We start from the raw sequence: 20,966 nt of genomic DNA, 5'->3' as shown, positions 1-20,966 counted from the left end.
GTAAAATATATCATGTACAAAATATAAAAGATGTAAGTATGGAAAGTTAAGGTGTGATATAAATTTTGTGATAGAATGTTATGTGCTGTCACAAGATAAAGTAAATTTTTTGAAAAGAGCATGGTCTATAATAACTAATGATAATATTGTATCCCAATTTGTATATCTTACCCTCAAGATATCTTGCAAAGGGTAGGAACTTGTCTGATATTTTGTTTCAAAATTAATTTATTATTTATGACAATGAAATTCATTATCCTGGGGTGACTTGTAACAAAGGCAAAGGTAGTTTTCCTTGTCAGAATTGCTCATTTTGTACTAACATTATTCCTTACTTTCTAATAATGGGGTAAGTTTTAATCCTATAGCTGTTTTTACTTGTAATACTACATGGGTTGTATATTCCCTCCCATCTGAACTGTATTATATTGGAAAGACAAAAGGGAAATTTAGTAATAGACTGAAAAAAACAATCAAGGATATTATTGTGGTCAATGAGGGTTCTGCCATGGGTGAAGACTTTTCTAAAAAAACACAATAAAAATTCTAATATATTATGTGTCACAATTTTATTACAAATTTGATTAAAAATCACTGATTTAATCACATTTAGTTAAAAAAGTTATTGTATAAAGAAAATGCATGTATTTTACAATAAGGGACTTTGGTACCTAAGTGGTTAAATAATGAAATCAAGTGGCAATATTCGATCCAATAAATTATTGCATTGTTTTATTAGCATATTTTAAATGTTATTTGGTTTATTTATCTGTTGCATAAATGTATGGTTATTTTATTGTAGTGTCACTTCCTCTGAAGGCTATTCAGCCAAGATGCTAGAAGTATATAGAGTTTGTTATGGTGCTTTAAAGAAGGGTGTAATACTATATGTTGTTTAGATATAACTGTGTGTAATTGAAATTTATGCAAGCTACTTCAACTCATTGTTCAACCCTAGTGAAATAATGTCTCCTTTAGCCAGTGTAATATTAATCATAACAGAATGGTCTTATCTTTTAACATTGTCAGTTTTTGATGAATGCTAATTCATCAATTTACATTTTTCTTGCAGATCTTTAATGTTTATTGTCTTGCATGTTTTTCACGTTTTAATGACATCACTATTAAGCTTGGTTTTACTGTGATGTTTACACTGCAGTATTAGGTTCAAACTGCAGTCTGATTGTATTAATGAGATCACTACCCATTGTATCATTATGTTTTTACCTTATGCATAATTTGGAGACTATTTGTGTTTTTGTCTTGTGTATAGTTAGGAGACCAGTTTTCTACCACTATTCTTAGTGTGATCTTTTATACTGGTGTTGCACATGTTAATATCCATTACAATTGTGTTATTGTAATCTCTTTCTATTGTATCATCACTGTGTTTTGTATTTTAAGTTTATTCTGGGGATTAGATCCCTAGGACTTCAATGAAAATGTATTTTACCAATAAAATTATCCCAGTCAAGGAATGTAAGAAAGAGGACAATCTCAGAGAACAAATGTAAGTACATGAGCATTTAAGTAAGTATAAACACCAAAAAATAGGCCAGCAAAGTGTATGAGAGAATAAAAAATATTTTATTGGAAAAACATACCAATTTTGGCTAATGCCTTCTTCAGTGTTACATTCACGATAATGATGCATCTTTTTAAGTGTTAGTTACCTCAGTCACATCATTGACCTCATGAATAATAAGCAAGATTTTTAACGCAAAATTTGCCATAATATAAAGCGCATGTTTAAATGCATATTAGAAAACATATTGAAATTATATACCCATATATATGCATGTATACAAACAATATAAAAAGTACAATGCTGTAGCCATACAATTGAAAACTGTATCAGACAACAAAATTGTATTAAATTGAATCATAAATGTTCATTTAAACCAGGTGGAAAAAGACCCCTCAGTTTAATGATCCATGTATGTTTTTTAGTGTTAAGAATGTTGTGCCAACCAGTTTTCATATTCCTGCTCCCCATAATTCTATCAATAACGGTAAATCTGATATTTGCTGTTGAATGTTGTATAGAATGTTTATATAAAGCATTTGAAATATTTTTAATTCTAATTTTTTTTATTTATTTTATTTAACATTTGTTGACCGGGAAAGTCTGACTAGGTTCCACAGAGCCTGTTTTCAGCGGAGGCCTGGGGAGAAATGCTCCAGATGCATGTCTTCAGAATGTGGGAGGAAACCGGAGTACCCGGAGGAAACCCATGTGAACACAGGGAGAACTTGCAAAATCCATACAGAAGGCACCCCAGCCGAGAATTGAACTGGAGAACCTCTTGCTGTGAGGTGACAACGTTAACCGCTGCCCCACTGCGCTGCCCTAATAGCACTCATATGTTCAGAAATATGCAATTTTAATGGATGAGATATCTGGCCAACATAAAAAGCCTAGCAAGTGCAGATCACAAGGTATATAATCCAATATGAGCTGCAATTATCCAAAATTTTAATAAAAAAATGTTTTGATGTGTTTTTACTGGTAAACTCCTTGGTTTGGTTAACATACCTATGAGAAGTACAATGGCAACATAGGATACATCCAAGTAAAGGTCACCCCTCAAGGGTGACTTGTTGCACTCTAGCTGATCTAAAACAGTGTTTATAGTGATTCAAAATGCCCCCATTGTTATACCTCTTCTAAAAGAAAAATTACACCTATCCCCCAACATATTTGAGAGATGTTCATCCACCATAAGGACGTTCCAATGTTTATGGATCAAATTGACAAATCTATTTGTATTGCATGCATATGTTGTAACAAATCTGATTGTATCATTATTACTGCTGTGCTATCGATATTGTAATAACTGATTCCTGTCTTGAGTACATGCCAATGTGCTAGCCTGAATTACCTGATATCGGTTGTAACATCTATTACAGAGCCTATTCACAAGATCAAAACTCTAACTTTCAAAAGTCTCCATACTGGAGAAAATACAACGTACCCTGAAAAACTGACATTTGGGAATGTAGCTATTAGAACTGAATTGTTTCCTACAAACATCGCTAGACAGAGTTCCTTCTTCTAATACATTTTGTATCATAATGAAGTGTAAATTCTATGCCCCACTTAATTTCATTAAGATATTCAACAAATTCTTGGAGATACTCGGAGTCAGCTCTGCAAATAAGCTAACAGTAATCAAGATATCTTCTCCAAATATCAATTTCAACCAAAAATAGGTTGTGTTCATAGTAATAAATAATTTGTTGTTCCAAATAACCCATGAATAAGTCAGCATAGATGGGTGCAAAAGATGCACCCATCACTGTACCTTTGATCTGTAGATAACATTTATCTTCAAAGTAAACACATTTTTAGTTAACACATATTCAGCCAAACATACAAAAAAAGTATTAAATCCAGGACTGTACAAAGAAGTTTTGTCCAACCAATATTGTAGTGCAGTTAAGCCTGCCCAATGTGGAATATTAGTATATAGTGATTTGATATCAAGTGTACACATTATCAAACCTGGTTCTAATTGGGAGTCAGAAATAATGCTCAAAAATTGAGTAGTGTCCTGAATCCTTGATCTAAGACCCCAAAGTAGGGGCTTCAAATATATAGTAAGAAAAGCAGATAAGGGTTCAGTCAAAGATCCATGACCAGAAACAATTGGTATACCTGGTTGAACGTGTGTCTTTTTATGTATTTTAGGAAGGAGGTATAAATACTGGGGTAATGGATCTACTATGGTTAGTTGATTTAAAGTTCGTTTGGTAATTATGCCTTCACTTAATGCTAAATTCAAAAACTGGTCTATTTCTTGTTTGAACCTTGGAGTAGGATCAATGGCCATATTGATATAAAACCTCCCATCAGAGAGTTGGTTCATAACTTCAAATAAATACATAGACCAATCCAAGACAACAATTGAACCACCCTTGTCAGCAGAAGTGATAACGATATATCTATTATTACGAAGATTGTCAAGTGCATGTTTCTCTGACAATGTAAGATTATGCCAACCCTATGTACTATATAAATCAGAAGAGAAATGTAAATCTTTAAGGATACATTTTTGGAAACTCTCCACATATTTGTTTGGTGGAGGAATAAATGTAGACTTATGAAATTTAAAACTGGGTGTTAGGTTTTGGGCAGATGTAGATTTATCAGACTTTTCAAAAAACAATTTCAAGTTTAAATTTCTGCAAAATGACATCACATCCGTTTCATCATTCGACACTTGCCGTATTTCATTCCCGAAGTGAATTTAATTATTTTGGAACTTGCTTAAGGTCATAGTGGTTGTTTTTTGATCTACCACTCGTGACATTTACAGGCCGACCTGGCTAAATTTGGTTATTTCTATGGTTTATAAATGTTTATGCACAAAACACTGTTATTTGGTTGGTTGACTATCTGAACGGACATTCATTTACAGTAGACTGAATATAATTTTCACTATATTTATGTAGCAGGCAATGTCTGAATGCTTAACCCAGATGTTCACAAGGGTTCTTTCACCATATTTATAAATATGTTTATTAATAATTTTTGCATTATGGTTAACCAATTGTTTATCTTTTTATATGACGGTTGTTACTCTATGTGAAAGTTTTTCATACAAAAGATTTTTTCTTTTGATGTTTAAATACATATTTGGGAATTTCACATAGTTGTTTACCAATTATTTCATCAGGTTACATTTTCTTTTGGAATTTGGTGATATCATAACAGTTGTGCTGATTGACTATCAGCCTTGTATTAGTGTTCATTATTTAAGCAATAACCCACACCTGGGTGTGGGTAATGCTGGATTTAGCCACGGTTGGTGTGGTTTGGTCACAAGGGTGAAGTCCGAGTGGCCAAACAAAGACAACCGTGGGTAAATCCAGCATTACCCACATCCAGGCATGGGTTATTGCTATTATACAATGACATTATTTAAGAAAAAAAATACTTATTTTTCTTAAATAATGGCATTGTATATTGCCTTTGTGCTGCCCTTCCACAGCTGTCCAGTACTCTGCGGCAGTTCTGATGTACTGCGCATGTGTATGCTTATGCAGTACATCAGAGCTGTGTGTGGAAGCAATGAAGAAAGGAAGATCTCCATTGCTTTTTAAAAGTGTCTCACTATGTTAAAAGAGTTTAACATAGCGAGATAGCTTTAAAAAAAGCAACAGAGATCTTCCTTTCTCCGTTGCTTTTTTTAAAGCTGTCTCACTATGTTAAACCCATTTAACATAGCGAGATTACAGCAACGGAGCTCTTCCATTCTCTGTTGCTGTCTAAAATAAAAAATAAAAAAAGACTTATACTAATGGAAAAAGTCCGGGCGACTGGCCCTTTTTCCATTAGTATAAGACTGATCTACAACGGGCACGCTGACCAATCAGCGTGCACGTTTTGGAATATTGATGGCAGGGGGGGGTCATTGTATAATCTTCTGTAATATACATGTGTTCATACAATATATGCCAGGGACGAACAGTAAGTGAGAGTGACACATTTGATTGTCCCATTTTTCTATACAGTTTCTATATATTCTTTTTTTTTTTATGTTATGGGGCATAGTATATAGTGTATATAATTTATCTTCTTCTTCTTTCAGCTTTTCCCAGTTAGGTATCGCCACAGTGGATCACTGTCCACTCATGATTGGCAGTGGAGTTTTACAGTGTCGAGTTGCCAGCCTGGCACCCAACCTTCCACAGAAGGCACACACAAGCACGCACTAATGCCTATGGCCAATTTAGTGTGTCCATTCCACCTACAGCATGTCTTTGGGATGTGGGAGGAAACCGGAGCACCCAGAGGAAACCCACATGACTACAGGGAGGACATGCAGACTCCGCACAGAAGGCACCCCAGCCGAGGATCGAACTGGAGAACCTCTTGCTGTGAGGCGGCAACACTAACCGTTGCACCACCGTGGCCACCCTAGTGTATATAATTTATACATGTTGTTATTTGATTGACATCTGGCACATTTAGGCTGAGGTTATTTTTCAGATACATTTTCTGATATCACATGAATCTTATTTTTCAGATATATATTTGATATTATATTAATCTTTCTTGTTAGGTTATTTATTCACAAGCAGTCCCTTTTGGGTATTTGTTATAATTGTGATTTATAATTTTATTATTTCACTATCTCTGTTACCCCTTCTTATCTTGAGGACACCACTTACCTGACCAATACTTCCTGGCCCTACAGCTGCTCCCTAACACATAAAAGATAACTCTGGCACTGACCATATTACCATATGCTTAGAATAGCTTTTAAGTCCCTAACATCACTGCAACTTGTAGTATAGACAACTCCCATTATCAATTCTTACACTCTCAAATACCTAGCCTTTCAAATCTCTTACCCTCATCAACAACAAACTCCACCACTCCTCTTATAGTGTATCTTTAATACAACACCAATATCATACAGTTTTAGATATTACCCTTGCATATACCCCTTTCTTTCTGAAACTAAATAACATGAGTTACACACATCCAACCCAACTACTGAAAACATCATTCTACCCATTAATAATCTTCACCCTACTCCTGCTTTCCATCCTGTCCTCCTACTACACTCAACTTCATAACCATACCACATCCCCATGGCAAACAGAATCCATAGCCAATCCCATCAAACTAAAATCTTCCCTATATCGCCATGAGGCCTTACCTCCTCCCAAGCCTTCTCTTACTCACGCAATAAACTGACAATCAAAACAAATCCCCACTCTTCTCAAAGACAGACTAAAATAATTCACAAATTAATCAAACTCTATCTACACCTACTCCATAAACTCACTTGTATTGGAGACATACACCCCAATCCAGGACCCAAAACATCAGCCAACCCAAATTCAAATCAGCTGCATCCCCTATACCACAGACCTACCTCAGCTCTCCTCTTCTTAAATATTAATGCAAGAAGTACACTTAACAAAATTCAGGACCTTTATGCCCTACTAGCTCTATACCAACCAGATATTGCTGTGTTAACTGATACATGGCTCAAACCACAACACCATAATAATGAGATTACTGTCCCTGGTTACAATATTATCTGAAGAGACAGATTAGAGAAAAAGGGTAGAGGTGTTAGCAATATTATTCCAAAATCATCTCACCATAGAACAACTAGATTATAATACCCAAGAAGTCAAATATGTAGAACTAATCCTTGACAAATTAAAAATAAATTCCAACAAACACATAATTATTGCAGGTGGCTATATCCCACCAGGCAATAACATCACTGTAATGGAAAGCCTGCTTAATTGGATCTCCATCTCCCTACCACATGAAACCATACTATTAGGGGACTTCAATATTGACTGGCTTAACTGCTCCAGTCATAATCCCTCTGCCTTTATTAACCTCCACAGGTTTACCCAAACTATAACCATCCCCACTAGAATTAACAAAACATCCAAACACCAGTCCATCTTAGACTGGATCCTGGTATCTGACCCCACTCTTGCACAACAATCTGGCTATCTTCCAGATACCCTAAGTGACCATCATCCAACCTACCTAATTAGGAACAGATCCCAAACCATCATCCAACCTATCCTCAGAGTAGTTCGTAACAAAAAGACCTTTATAGTTACTGATTTCATCAATGCACTAAAAAGCTGCAACTTGACTCCCCTAAAACAACTATCTCTAGACAAAGCTGTTGAATACTTTAGCAAAACCTTCTTAAAAATTTTAAATCATCATGCACCCCCCGGAGCTATTAGAATAAAAACTAACTATGCCCGATGGCTAAGAAAGGATACTAAAACTATAATGAAAGAAAGGGACAAGGCCTGGATTCAATATAAAAAAAACCAAAACCACTACTTTGAGACAAAACTATCTAGAGCTCCGTAACAAAGCTAAAACAGAGGTTAAACTAGACAAATCTAGCTACTATAAAAATATGCAAGAAAAATATGCTCACAACCCCGAAAAATTCTGAGCCACAATAAATGGTATACTACACCCAGGAAATTCCACTACTCCAACCCCTGTGCTACCAAATAACCCTACAAACATTCCTACTCAATTTAACAAATTCTTTATCGAAACAGTCCAGACCCTTGCCAGTGCCCAAAATAGTATTAGCAGACCCTCACCAATAACTACCCTAACCCACCCCATATATACAAAACAATACCCCCAGTTTTCACCTTCACTCTGTGTCCACCAAGGCAATTTCTAAACTCCTTAGGAAACTTAAACCAACCACTCTAGCAGCTGATATTCTACCAGCAGACTTCCCTCAGATATCACCTGAAGCTATAGCCTATCCTGTGTCTATTCTCATAAATAGATCTCTTATTAGAATACAAAGTCCCCACCTCATGGAAAACATCACATATTATTCCGGTAACTCCTTAGAGCTCACCTACTATCACCCAATAGCAATCCTATCACCTTTATCCAAAATATTAGAAAGAGTTGTTCATACTCAACTAATGCAGTACCTCCAAAATAACAACCTACTCTCCTTATCCCAGCATGGCTTTAAACCTTCCCATAGCACCACCACAGCATTGCTATCATTCACCAATATAGTTAACCACCATAGAAACAAGGGTCTATTTGTTTCTTCCATATTATTAGACTTATCAAAAGCCTTTGACATTGTAATCGAAGTATGCTTCTTGAAACTTTATCTACCCTAAATATAAGTCCCCACCTCTATATCATGGTTCAACAGCTACTTATCTGGCCATCAGCAAGCAGTCCTATGGCAGGGACAACTGTCCCTCCTGTTACCAGTTACCATAAGAGTCTTTCAAGGATCCATCCTTGGCCCTTTGCTGTTCTCTTTATTTACTAACAAGATCTATTCATCCTCATCCTCTGCCTCAGTAGTACAATACACAGATGACACCACCCTTATATGTGCTGCCCCCACCCTAAATGAGCTACAAACCCTAACCCAAAATAACTTCACTCTAGCCGACACTGGGTTCACTAACATCAAACTTCTTCTTAATCCCAAAAATAACAAACTAATTCTTTTCAGCCCAGGCAGATCTCCTCCCCTAAATAGTTATGTCACCATCTACTCTAAAGAAAACATTCAAATTAGTCCAACCACACACACTAAACTGCTAGGTGTAGAAATAGACAATAACCTGAGGTTCGACATCCACATAGCACAAACCATCAAGAAAGTTAATAAAAAACTTGGACTCCTATACAGGAACAAACAGTTTATGACTAAACACACCAAAGTAACCATCGCAAGGACTCATCTTCTTTCCACCCTCCTCTATGCCTCTCCCATCTTGACTAATCTCTACCAAACTGATCTAAATAAAATGGAATCTTGCTACAACAAGATTGCCAAATTTGCTAATGAAGCCTCATATAGGTCCCACCACTGTGTATCCCTTCAGCAGCTCAACTGGCTTGAGTTGACTCATATACTTCTACTCAATCAACTCTCTATAGCACACAAACTGTACTACCTTCCTATGAAACCCCCAGCACTTAAGCATCTAATTCAGCCCCACATTCCCTCTAGAGCCTTACGTTCTAGTAACCAGAACCTCACAACTATCATCCAACATAAAAATGATGCCGGTAAATCCCTGTTTGCCAGCACCATTGCTAAAACCTGGAACACACTACCAAGCCAAATAACTTCTACCACCTCCTTTATTCATTTCAAAAAAACTCGGGAAAACCCACTATTTAAGTGACTGGCTATGTTCATGCCACTCACCAGGCTAACCCAAACCAAGAGAATGTTTCTGTGTACAGCTAAGTATAAAAAGTTCCCCTGAACGCTTGTGAACTTGTTGATATTTACTTGACAAAATAATACAAATTCTGTTTTAAGTTTATTATGTACCTCAATGATTGTCTACAATAAGAATTGTTAATCTCTAACATATTGTGTATGATTGCTATAAGTATGCTCAATTTTTCTCTTTTCTCATGTACTGTATTGTATTGTGGAGCTTTTCTCCCCGGGCCTCCACTGAAAATGGACCTGTGTCAAGTTGGACTTTCCCGGTAAACAAATGTAAAATAAAATAAAATAAATAAATAAAATTAACAAAATCTTGTTTAGCCACAACAAAATCAGGCACAAAATGTAAGTCCTTGCTGAATACTTTATTTTCCACATCAGATAACCTGATGGAAGACTATATTATCCTCCCCCACTAATGTGGAATCAGGAGTTGAAGTAATTTTTCTAGTGAACCTACTTGATCAGTGTTTCCTACCACCCCTCCTTCTAGCCCTAAAGGCTTAGATTCAGGTGTTTGACTCTTATCAACCGTAAAGTTAACATTACTCCTTTTATTTTTTGGAGATCCATCTCTATGGTCTGATTCAATATCAGTAAAAGAAGATGAAAAATCTTTGTGTTTATATTTTTTTCCTGGCCCTTGCACATGCCTACTTGCAAAAATTATTGTTTAGTCATTTAAGTAAGTAAGCAATTAGGTAAGTTAATAAATAATTAATTAAATAAGTATTGGGTTCTATCATTGTCATTTTTTCCCAGATGACTTCGTGTCTTGAAAACTTTCATTTTAGTATTGGCTTCTACATTGTCAGCTGGTAAATTATTCCTTGTACTTATTTTCTTTTGTTTATCTTTCCTGCATTTCATTTCTTTCTCTTCAGGCTGCAGTTCCACAGTTTTAGATATATGGTATTTCTTCTTTTCTTTTACTTCTTTTTGCTATTTCACTTTATGTATCATTTGCTTTGTATCACTTTGATTTGCCAAGTTCTGCAAAGCAATTTTGCACATACGTCTATCTGCCCTTCTGCATAACATTTTCTACAATCTAATTTATTGCTGCTTTTCCCAATATACAACCTCACACTCATAACTGTTTATTTTATTATAATTTGAGTAGCTATGCCCTACTTGTCTAGAAATGACACATCTTTTGGGTTGACCAGCAAGAGCACAATTGTGTGTTGTTTACCAAAAACTGCATCATACATTATTCACCCCACATTACCTTGCTTCATCGTAGATTTTGTATGCATTTATTTTTGTAATAGCTCAGAGTAATGGTGAGTGCGGAAAAGAGGTGAAGAAGTGAGTACAGGCAGGATGGAGTGGGTGGAGAAGAGTGTCAGGAGTGATTTGTGACAGACGAGTACCAGTAAGAGTGAAAGGGAAGGCCTACAAGAGGGTAATGAGACCAGCTATGTTATATGGGTTGGAGACAGGGGAATTGACAAAAAGGCAGGAGTTAGACCTGGATGTGGCAGAGTTAAAGATGTTAAGATTTGCACTGGGTGTGACAAGGGTGGACAGGATTAGGAATAAGTATATAAGAGGGTCAGCCCAGGTTTGAAGGTTTGGAGACAAAGCCAGAGAGGCAAGATTACTTTGTTTTGGACATGTGCTGAGGAGGGATGCAGAGTATATTGGGAAAAAGATGCTAAGGATGAAGCTACCAGGTAACAGGAAAAGAGGAAGGCCTAAGATAAGGTTTATGGATGTGGTGAGAGAGGGCATGCAGGTGGTTGGTGTGACAAAGCAAGATGCAGAGGACAGGAAGAAATGGAAACAGATGATCCGCTGTGGCGACCCCTAACGGGAACAGCAGAAAGAAAATGATGATGATGATTTTTGTACACATGTATATATTTATTTATACCTTGTTGGCCAGGTTAATCCCACTACATTAGTGTCCTCTTTTTAGGGAGACTTGATGTAGTTAATGGCTTCTTTACAGTGGAGACTTGAGGTTGTATTTATACTACTAGGGCAAAGTTGGCATGAGCACCTGGGAACTTCCTTTACTGTTTTCTACAGGTACCTTGGGGTCCTTTACATAGATGTGAGTTACCACTAACCCAAGTGGATGGGATCCTGGTTTAACACCTCATACATATCATGGGGCACTCTTGCAGTTCACTGCCAGCAACTGATAATTAATCTATTCTCCGAGGGCATCACCTATACAGTCAAACCATCCATTGTTTCATTATGAAAAGTATAGACTTTATATTTATACCTTCATTCTTGGACAAATTGCTATTTTTTTATTGTAGAAAAAGTCTACATTTGAAAATTCTTCCAGTCATTAGAATCCTTGAAAGCTTCACTTTTACATCAAACTAGTTCATTTTAAGATTTGTCCTAAAGCTTGCATAAACAATTTTAAGTTCTTATCTCTGGGGAAAAAAAGCATGTCCCTGGGCCCCAAGCCCCATCCTTTCAATTTAATTTGCCTCTGTAATAGAATTTCCCTCACCCTATGCATCAGTTCAAAACTCTCTTCAGTGTAGACCATAGTGCTTTTATGCATAAATTATTTGCTAATATCTAGTTCTTTTCCAGCATCTTGAAAGTCAACTTGCTGTCTTTTTTGTCTGAATGTTGTGTTTGCACCCTCTATACTATATTTATCTTTTAATGACTGTCTTTTTCACCTGAATCACTTAAAAATCTGTGCTGAGCCGGTAAATTTCATTATACAAGTCTGTTAGTGACAATTGTGGATTCCAGCCAGAATATGTTTAAATGTATATGCTGCACATTTTATTAATACAAATGTAATACAGTGACTCATACATTGAAACTGGCAGAGGCAGAATAACATAATGAGACCAGTATTTAAGTAGGCTTATAGTCACTTTCTTATAACACCCGAGCTTGTATCACAATTGCGCCAGAAAACCTGATTAATTTGGCAGGTGTTCATGTCACAGTTCTCTGATTCACATATGGGTGAGATTAATATTTGGGGGTGGACAGATCTAACAGAGGTAGGTTTTATACTGCCTGTCTGTTGATTTTGCTTTCCTAGACATGCAGTGATTTCATAGTGAAAATAATAAAGTAAGGGGATTCTGCTAGGCAAAGTTTCCCCTCATGGGAGATGGAATGGAGCTTGTCATCCTGTAAAAAAACATTTTTTTTGCTTCATGCTCATATAATGACAAGATTGTGGACTTGTTTTGCAAGTATGTACATTTCTGAGCTCATCTTGTATGAGCAAACTAGGACATGTCAGGCAAAAGTAGCATTTCAATTGAGTTAACAACATACTTTTAGTACATTTACAGTCCATTTTTCTTGTTTTGGCAATAGGAAATACACAAGTTATGCTAAACAGTATTATATATGTTGGAACACTACAGGCACTTCAGTCCCAAGTACTCAAGAAACATTATCTTGAAGCTATGGACTTGAAGACATTGTAGATTGTATACGCTACTGTTCATACTCAAACTCAAATACACGTTTAGGCAAGCAGCAGTGGGAGGGGGATTTTAGACTTAGGGAGCGGGAGGGAGATTTTAGGGTTCAGGAGTAGGAAGGGAGTTTTAGGATTAGGGAGTGGAAGGGAGATTTTAAGGACTGGGAGTAGGAAGGGAGTTTTAGGTTTAGGGAATGATTGGGTAATTTAGTTTTAGGAAGGTGAGTTGGAGTTTTAGGATTAAGGCGTGATCGTGGGTTTTATGGTTGGGTGGAGTGGAGGTTTATGGTAAGAAAACATAGACTTGAAACAGAAACTGTGGGGGAGTTTTAGGGTTAGACTATAGATTCTGGTTATGATTTATAGTTTTATGCATTAGGAGGGCTACATAGAAATGGGCGATTAGGCAGTTGGGAGTTCGAGCACTTGCTTTTTTAATCAAGTGGCAGTGAGCTGATGTAATTGCATCCTAAACAAACTAAACTCCAAGCAGTTATAGTCAGTCCTACCCCTCAATGCATCATTCCTATCACAACCAAGGACCAGCATTTCACCACAACTTCTGTCACCAGTCTGACTTAAATGGGTATCCTGAGTCGGTGTAAGAACTGTCTCATTGTGTCTGACAATCATTTACTACTCAAACATAAAAAAGCAGTATGTGAGAGATGTACATTTATAATATCCTTAGAGGCAAAAATCTAGTACACAGTAAACTCAGACACCAAAATTGACAGCAGTATACCACCATAAGACACAGAATCTCATCACATGCTGAGGTTCTAAAGATTAAGCTGCTTAAACCTCAAATACTTCCAAAATGTAATACAGGTACAACGAACATTCAGCAAGCTAAATCTAGCATCCTCGCATAGCACAAGGAGTCCCAGAGTAAAGGATGCTGAGCCAGTAAGGGAGGCATTTACCCAACCAAACATTCTGTTATAGGTGACTCTACATTCAGATGTACCTCTTATCATGCTGAGCATGGAAAGAGTGATGGTTAGTTGCTTATCTGTTGCCAGGATCCTTCAAATCACACACACACACACACACACACACACACACACACACACACACACACACACACACACACACACACACACACATACACACACACACACACACACACACACACACACACACACACACACACACACACACACACAGACTAAAATATTTGAATAACAAATACCAGTATGACTCTGTCACAGTACATGTGGGTGTCAGTAACTTCAGATGTACCTCCTTGGACTATATGAAGAGAGAGACATGATGGAGCTCTAAAACTATGTGTCCAAGTCAGGTATGAGAATGACACTGAGAAGGATTCTACCTTTCCAAGAATTATGCTACAATATGAGCAAAACATATTTGACTTCAATGATTGGCTATGTTTTTGGTGACATTCGAAGGTGGTGCAATGTTTGCCAGCCTGCGAGGATATGCTAGATAGACCATACTGCTTCACCAGTTATGGCCTGCATATGTCCCCTCTTGGGTTTTGATTATTGAAAAAGACATTGTTCACTCTCATAGTGCCTTTTTTAGGCAATGTCACTCTGACAAACCTAATAATATAACAAACTAAATAACGAAAAATATGAAGGTGTCACTGATAAATGTTAGGACCCTAAACAAGAAACTTCATTACTTATAAACCCTCCTCACCCTGAGGACACAGATGTCTGTGTAGTGACTGAAACATGATTTAAAGTAGTGGAGAGCACACCAGCTGTGCAGGGCCATGACATCTTCTGCACACTTAGGCCAGCTACTGCAGAGGTTGCAGGGGAGGGAGAAAAAGGTGGAGGTGTCTCAGTCTTCATCCAGAAAAGACACATCAAATCTGAGGCAAAAATAACCACTCAAGCCCTTTATGACCCAAGAAAGCCACAATGCCTATTTATAGGAACTGGAGTCACTCAGGATTAAACCCAGGTACATTTTACTACATGATCTAAACTATCTGACTATGGACTGGGAAACATACACCATCACTACTGCACAAGAACAGTGATTATTGGACCTTGTCAATACAAATGCCTTGGAACAATTAATCAAAGCACCCATAGCGTCTCAGATCTTGTCTTTACTAATATGAGATTACTTTGTATCATCCCTTTTGTATTTTAATCACTTATTAGGTCTGACCATAAAATCGACTCCTTTGAAATAAACCTGAAATCAGAGACTCCTTAAACCCAAGGTACCTTTAGAAATTTCTCTGTTCCAACCAAATTCAGTTAACTCTATTGAATATGCAGAAATGTATACCACCACACTATACCAGCATGTAAACAACTGCGTAGATGCAGCTGTAACCTATACTAACAAGTGCAGGGCAAACCTCAGAAAAAACCTCCTTGATGGAACCATAATATGATCTAGTTTCACAATAAAAAGGAAGAGAATTATGACCCAAAGTAAGAAGAGTTATTCCCAGAATGATAGAGCCCTCATCACTGAAATAAGCAAACAGCTTAGGAGCTTAATAAAATCCACCAAAGACAAGTTTAAGGCTAAAATACCCACCCTGACCAAGGACAATCACAAGGCCTTTTTTATTTATGCTCATAATTTCAGAAGTATGACACAGCAATGCTCCTGGCTGATTATGAACAATGTTACATATACTGAGGCTGAAGATATAGTTAGCCAGCTGGCCATTAAATTCAGTTCTAACTTTACCCCTCTCTCCCCTAAGTTTATCCTAAAAGGTATACCTGAAACAGACTTGCTTCAAGCTATCACACAAGACCAAGTCCATCAAAAGCTAAAGATACTGAATCAGTAAGCTATGACAATATCCCTGGATGCATCTTAAATTGCATCAAGCGTGATTTAGCCACATACTGCTAATAACACTGTTCAGCTTCAGCCTCCATACAGTTTTTTTTCCAAGAGAATTGAGAATGGCTACAGTCATTTCCCTGCATAAGGGAGGATCTTCCACAGACCAAGGCAATTACAGAACCATAAGTCTGACCAGCCTCATATGCAAACACATGGAAAGACTTATCATAGAATAGATCAATAAGGACATAGGGAACCTCCAAACCTTTACTTGCCCAGGGCACATCATACTTAATCTATTGAACTTCTTTGAAATGGTCACCAAAGTAATGGACAAAGATAAAATAGTACACATGGCATACCTGGACTGGACCAAGCCTTTTGAAACACTCCCTAACATAGGTGTAGTAGGAAAACGTAATAAACTAAGAGTAAAGCCCTACATCCCACTGGGTTGTCAAATGGCTCACAAATAGGATGCAGGAGATCAAAAGAGGGGAAGCTAGCTTCACAAAAACAGTCACCAGTGGAGTCTCCAAGGGTTCCATTCTGGGAACTCTCCTGTTTGCCATCTACTTCTTTGAAGGAAAAGTCATTACTAAAGGACTCCGGCTGACTAAGTTTGCAGGTGACTTCATGCTAGGAGCAGTTACTGAATTTCCAAATGACTTAGCCAACCTGCAGGAAGGTTTGTCCCAAACAAATAACTGGTGCCAGAATAATGGTCTGAAACTAAATGCCAAAAAATATATTATCATTTTCTTTGGGAGGTAATCTATCCCAGGGAACTACCACACTGGCAATATGCTCCTGAGAGTTGAGACAGTTGTTTGGGACTTGGGAATTTAAGTGAACAGTGACCAAACTTTTGACCAACATGTATCCACTGGCATAAGAAAGTCCATCTGTATTGAGCAGCTTATAAACAAAGGGATTGCAACTAGATCTAGAGATGTGATTCTCTCTCCTTAGGCCAGTCATTGAACAGAATGTGCTCTTTGGCATATATCTGACCAGACAAATGCAACAACTGGAATGCCCAAAGAGATACTTAACTAAAAGACATAAACAATACATCCTACATGGATAACCTCAAAGTCCTGAGACTATACTCCTACAGACTGCTAAGAAGTGACCTATGTCTAGCATACAAGGCATCCTGCAATGCAATACCAAATGGACTTACTGCACATCATCAAGTCAAATGGGATCATAAATACTTGGTCCAAGGATCTAATTCTCTTCTGCAAAATCAACAGAATGGTTTGGAGGGACACATATATCTCTCAGAGGATATTACTGCTCTGGAACAGACTCCCATCCATATATATATATATATATATATATATATATATATATATATATCAGCAAATCCCTATCCATATTTAAATGCAACTCAGATCTATGGATGTGTAACAGGAAATTTACCCCAGGAGTGGCCTTGTACTACTAATGGACAGAGGTATCTCCTGAATACTTTATGTCATGCATGGTTCCCCTCAAATTATCTGTGGTATGATCCCAGTTATTCTTACAAAGGATAATATATAATTATCAATCATGGGATGGATAAGGCCAGTCTAACACTGCATGGGATAGATTAATTTAAGTGCTAAAGGGGAAATTGGCTAGGCTTAAATGGCTCACAAGGGCGTCTAACCTATGAACCTAAGAACCTATGAACCTAAGGATATGTACTACTGCTTGCATCTATAACCTAGAAATGTATGATCCTAGAAACATTCTAATTCTCTAATGGCAGGTTGACAATATGAACTAGCACCAATAACCTGAGACTGCTATCATGCATCCCCTGTTTAAATATCCCCCAAGCAAATTTTGTACTGTAGACTAAAGCTTTACAGTAATGGTCCCACAACTTTGGCAATCATTGCCAGTAGAATTAAAACCAGTCTTCCCTTATACAAATTCTGAGACTATCTCAAAAAGGTCTTATTTAATTAAGTAATCCAAAAAGCAAAATCTCTCCACTTGACTAAATAACAAACAAAAAAGAGAAAACCAAGGAGAGAAAGTGCTGCCACTTCTTTTATTATGATTCCACACACCAATAACGTTATGAACGCCTTCAATTACAATTGCATTTTCGTCCCAATAAGCATGGACTTCATCAGATAAAAAACATTTCATCTCATTTGTCTTTTATACAACTTCCCAAACTAAAACCCAATAAAAACCTTTTATTTCAAATTCAGTAAGCAAATCAAGTTCCACCTAGTTAATTAATTATTAATGATAAAACAATTCATTTTTCATTTAAAATCAACAACTTATTAAATTATTCATTCATTTTAATATCTTGTAATTATATAAATTCATTTAAAATGTTTTTTTAAAACCAATATATAATATAATATATAATATATATATATACTTTAAAAATTTTGTTACATTTCAATGATGCATTCTAAACAATGAAATAAAAATATCCCAAATTTCATAGCAACAGTGTATGAAAGATTCCTGGGACTTGCTTAGGAAAATGGGGCCAGAATTATATTCAGAAGATCTACTATTTGTAACGATAGACATAGTAGATTTATTCGGGTCTATTCCTTATATGGCAGGCATACAAATGTTTGAAGAAGAAATTTTTAGGGACCAGGTTTTGACAATAGAAGAAAAAGTAGCGTGCACAGGTTTAATGGATTTAGTGTTAAAGAATAACTTTTTGGCATACAATGGTGAATTTTTTCAACAAATACAAGGAGTTGTCATGGGTGCGGCCTGTGCACCTACTTTTGCAAACCTGGTTTTAGCAAATTGGGAAGAAAAGCATATTTTCAACTCCAATTTTGTGAGGTATTGGAAGTTATACAAAAGGTTCCTAGATGACATAATATTTTTTTGGACTGGGGGCCAAGATAAATTGGAGGAATTTATTGAATATATAGGGGGAACAACTGATTTCCTTAGATTTACATCTATAAATTCAGAAAAAAACATCCAATATTTGGATATAGAGATTCTTAAAGTAAATAATACCTTGAAAACTAGAGTTTAAAGGAAACCTACCTATGTAAACTCCTTTTTACATTTTAATAGTGCTCACCCAATACATTGTGAGAGAAATCTAGTGAAAGGACAGTTTGTCAGAGGGTCAAGAATGACCAGTAATGATGAAGATTTTACAAAAGAATGTGACCTACTAGAAAGAATGTTTTTAGAAAGAGAATACCCTAGGGAGTTCATTAGAAATTTAAGAATGGAAGTGGAAAGAAGGAGAATAGACAGATTTAGGCCCATCCTGGGAGAAAAAGAAGGAATAAATATTAGTAATGAGAAGAGGGTAGATTTGGGGGAGGACTTCCAGCAAGCCCTCATTTTAGAATATAATGCATTGAACAAAAATGTTAAGGCAATATTTCAAAAGGAATGGGAGAAATTTGGCTCCCTCACAGATTTGGACGGACTCCCTCAAAGGATACCTAAGGTTGTCTTTAAGAATTCCATTAGTGTAAAAGGAATACTGGAGACAAAAATAATTTGTATAGAAAAGGAGAAAGGGATAGCAAGGAAAAAATAGGGACTTTTAGGTGTGGGAAATGTAAACAATGTGAATTCATAATGAATACAGAAAAAAAATATTTGGAGAGCAGGGGACGTTGGCTAACTAGTAAGGGATACTTTAACTGTGACTCCAGAGGCCTAGTATATTTTGCCATTTGTGAAAGATGTTTTTCCTTTTATGTGGGCAAGACAGAGAGAACCCTCAAGAAAAGAATATATGAACACATTTACGATATAAAAAAGGGGAAAGAGACTAATGCATTGTTTAGACATTCTAAGATATGTGAGGGATATAAATTTTGTTTCTTTTTCCTGGATCAGGTTAAATGTGACATTAGAGGAGGCCCCTGGGAGGAAATAGTAGGTTACAGGGAATTGTGGTGGCAATTAACCCTAGAAGCGAACAAAGCCCCTGGATTAAATGAATATATATCCATTTTACCCCTATTAAAATTAAGAGCAGCTAGAATGTAAAAGGAAAAAACACAATAAGTGCAATATTAAATAAAAACAGAAGGTGGCACTGTTGCTATGAAATTTTGGGATATTTTTATTTCATTGTTTAGAATGCATCATTGAAATGTAACAAAATTTTGAAAGTATATATATTATATATTATATTATATACTGGTTTTAAAAAAACATTTTAAATGAATTTATATAATTACAAGATATTAAAATGAATGAATTATTTAATAAGTTGTTGATTTTAAACGAAAAATGAATTGTTTTATCATTAATAATTAATTAACTAGGTGGAACTTGATTTGCTTACTGAATTTGAAATAAAAGGTTTTTATTGGGTTTTAGTTTGGGAAGTTGTATAAAAGACAAATGAGATGAAATGTTTTTTATCTGATGAAGTCCATGCTTATTGGGATGAAAACGCAATTGTAATTGAAGGTGTTCATAACGTTATTGGTGTGTGGAATCGTAATAAAAGAAGTGGCAGTACTTTCCTCTCCTTGGTTTTCTCTTTTTTGTTTCTTATTTAATTAAGCCAAGTTATAAACAGCATCATCACATGGAGCCCATATACATGCAATACCATCTCACAATATGCCATAACAGCAAATACACCATCGCATACTTGCCCTGATAAATACTCATCCAAAGCAACTTATGTTTCATTTCCATTCTTTCTGCACTCCAACCTGTTAACAATTACTATCCCTAATGCTTTCTATTAATTACTTCACATGTACTGTTCCTTAGTCTTTCTGCTAACCTTAACAACCTCTCCCCATTATCTGTTCCTTCTAAATAATAGTGTACATACAGTGAATATGCTCAAATTGCTTACCGGATGAATCTTAAATGCTATAGTACCTTCAGTATTTTGCTATTCTCAAATAGATTAGATAGATAGATAGATAGATAGATAGATAGATAGATAGATAGATAGATAGATAGATATTTTACTTGTAAGGCTCAGTGAATCATTATAAATCTTATATAAGACA

This window comes from Protopterus annectens, chromosome 2.part1 (genome assembly GCF_019279795.1).
Source record: "Protopterus annectens isolate FY-2018-M chromosome 2.part1, PAN1.0, whole genome shotgun sequence".
NCBI classification, from domain to species: domain Eukaryota; kingdom Metazoa; phylum Chordata; order Ceratodontiformes; family Protopteridae; genus Protopterus; species Protopterus annectens.
Note: the sequence above shows the minus strand (reverse complement) of the source record.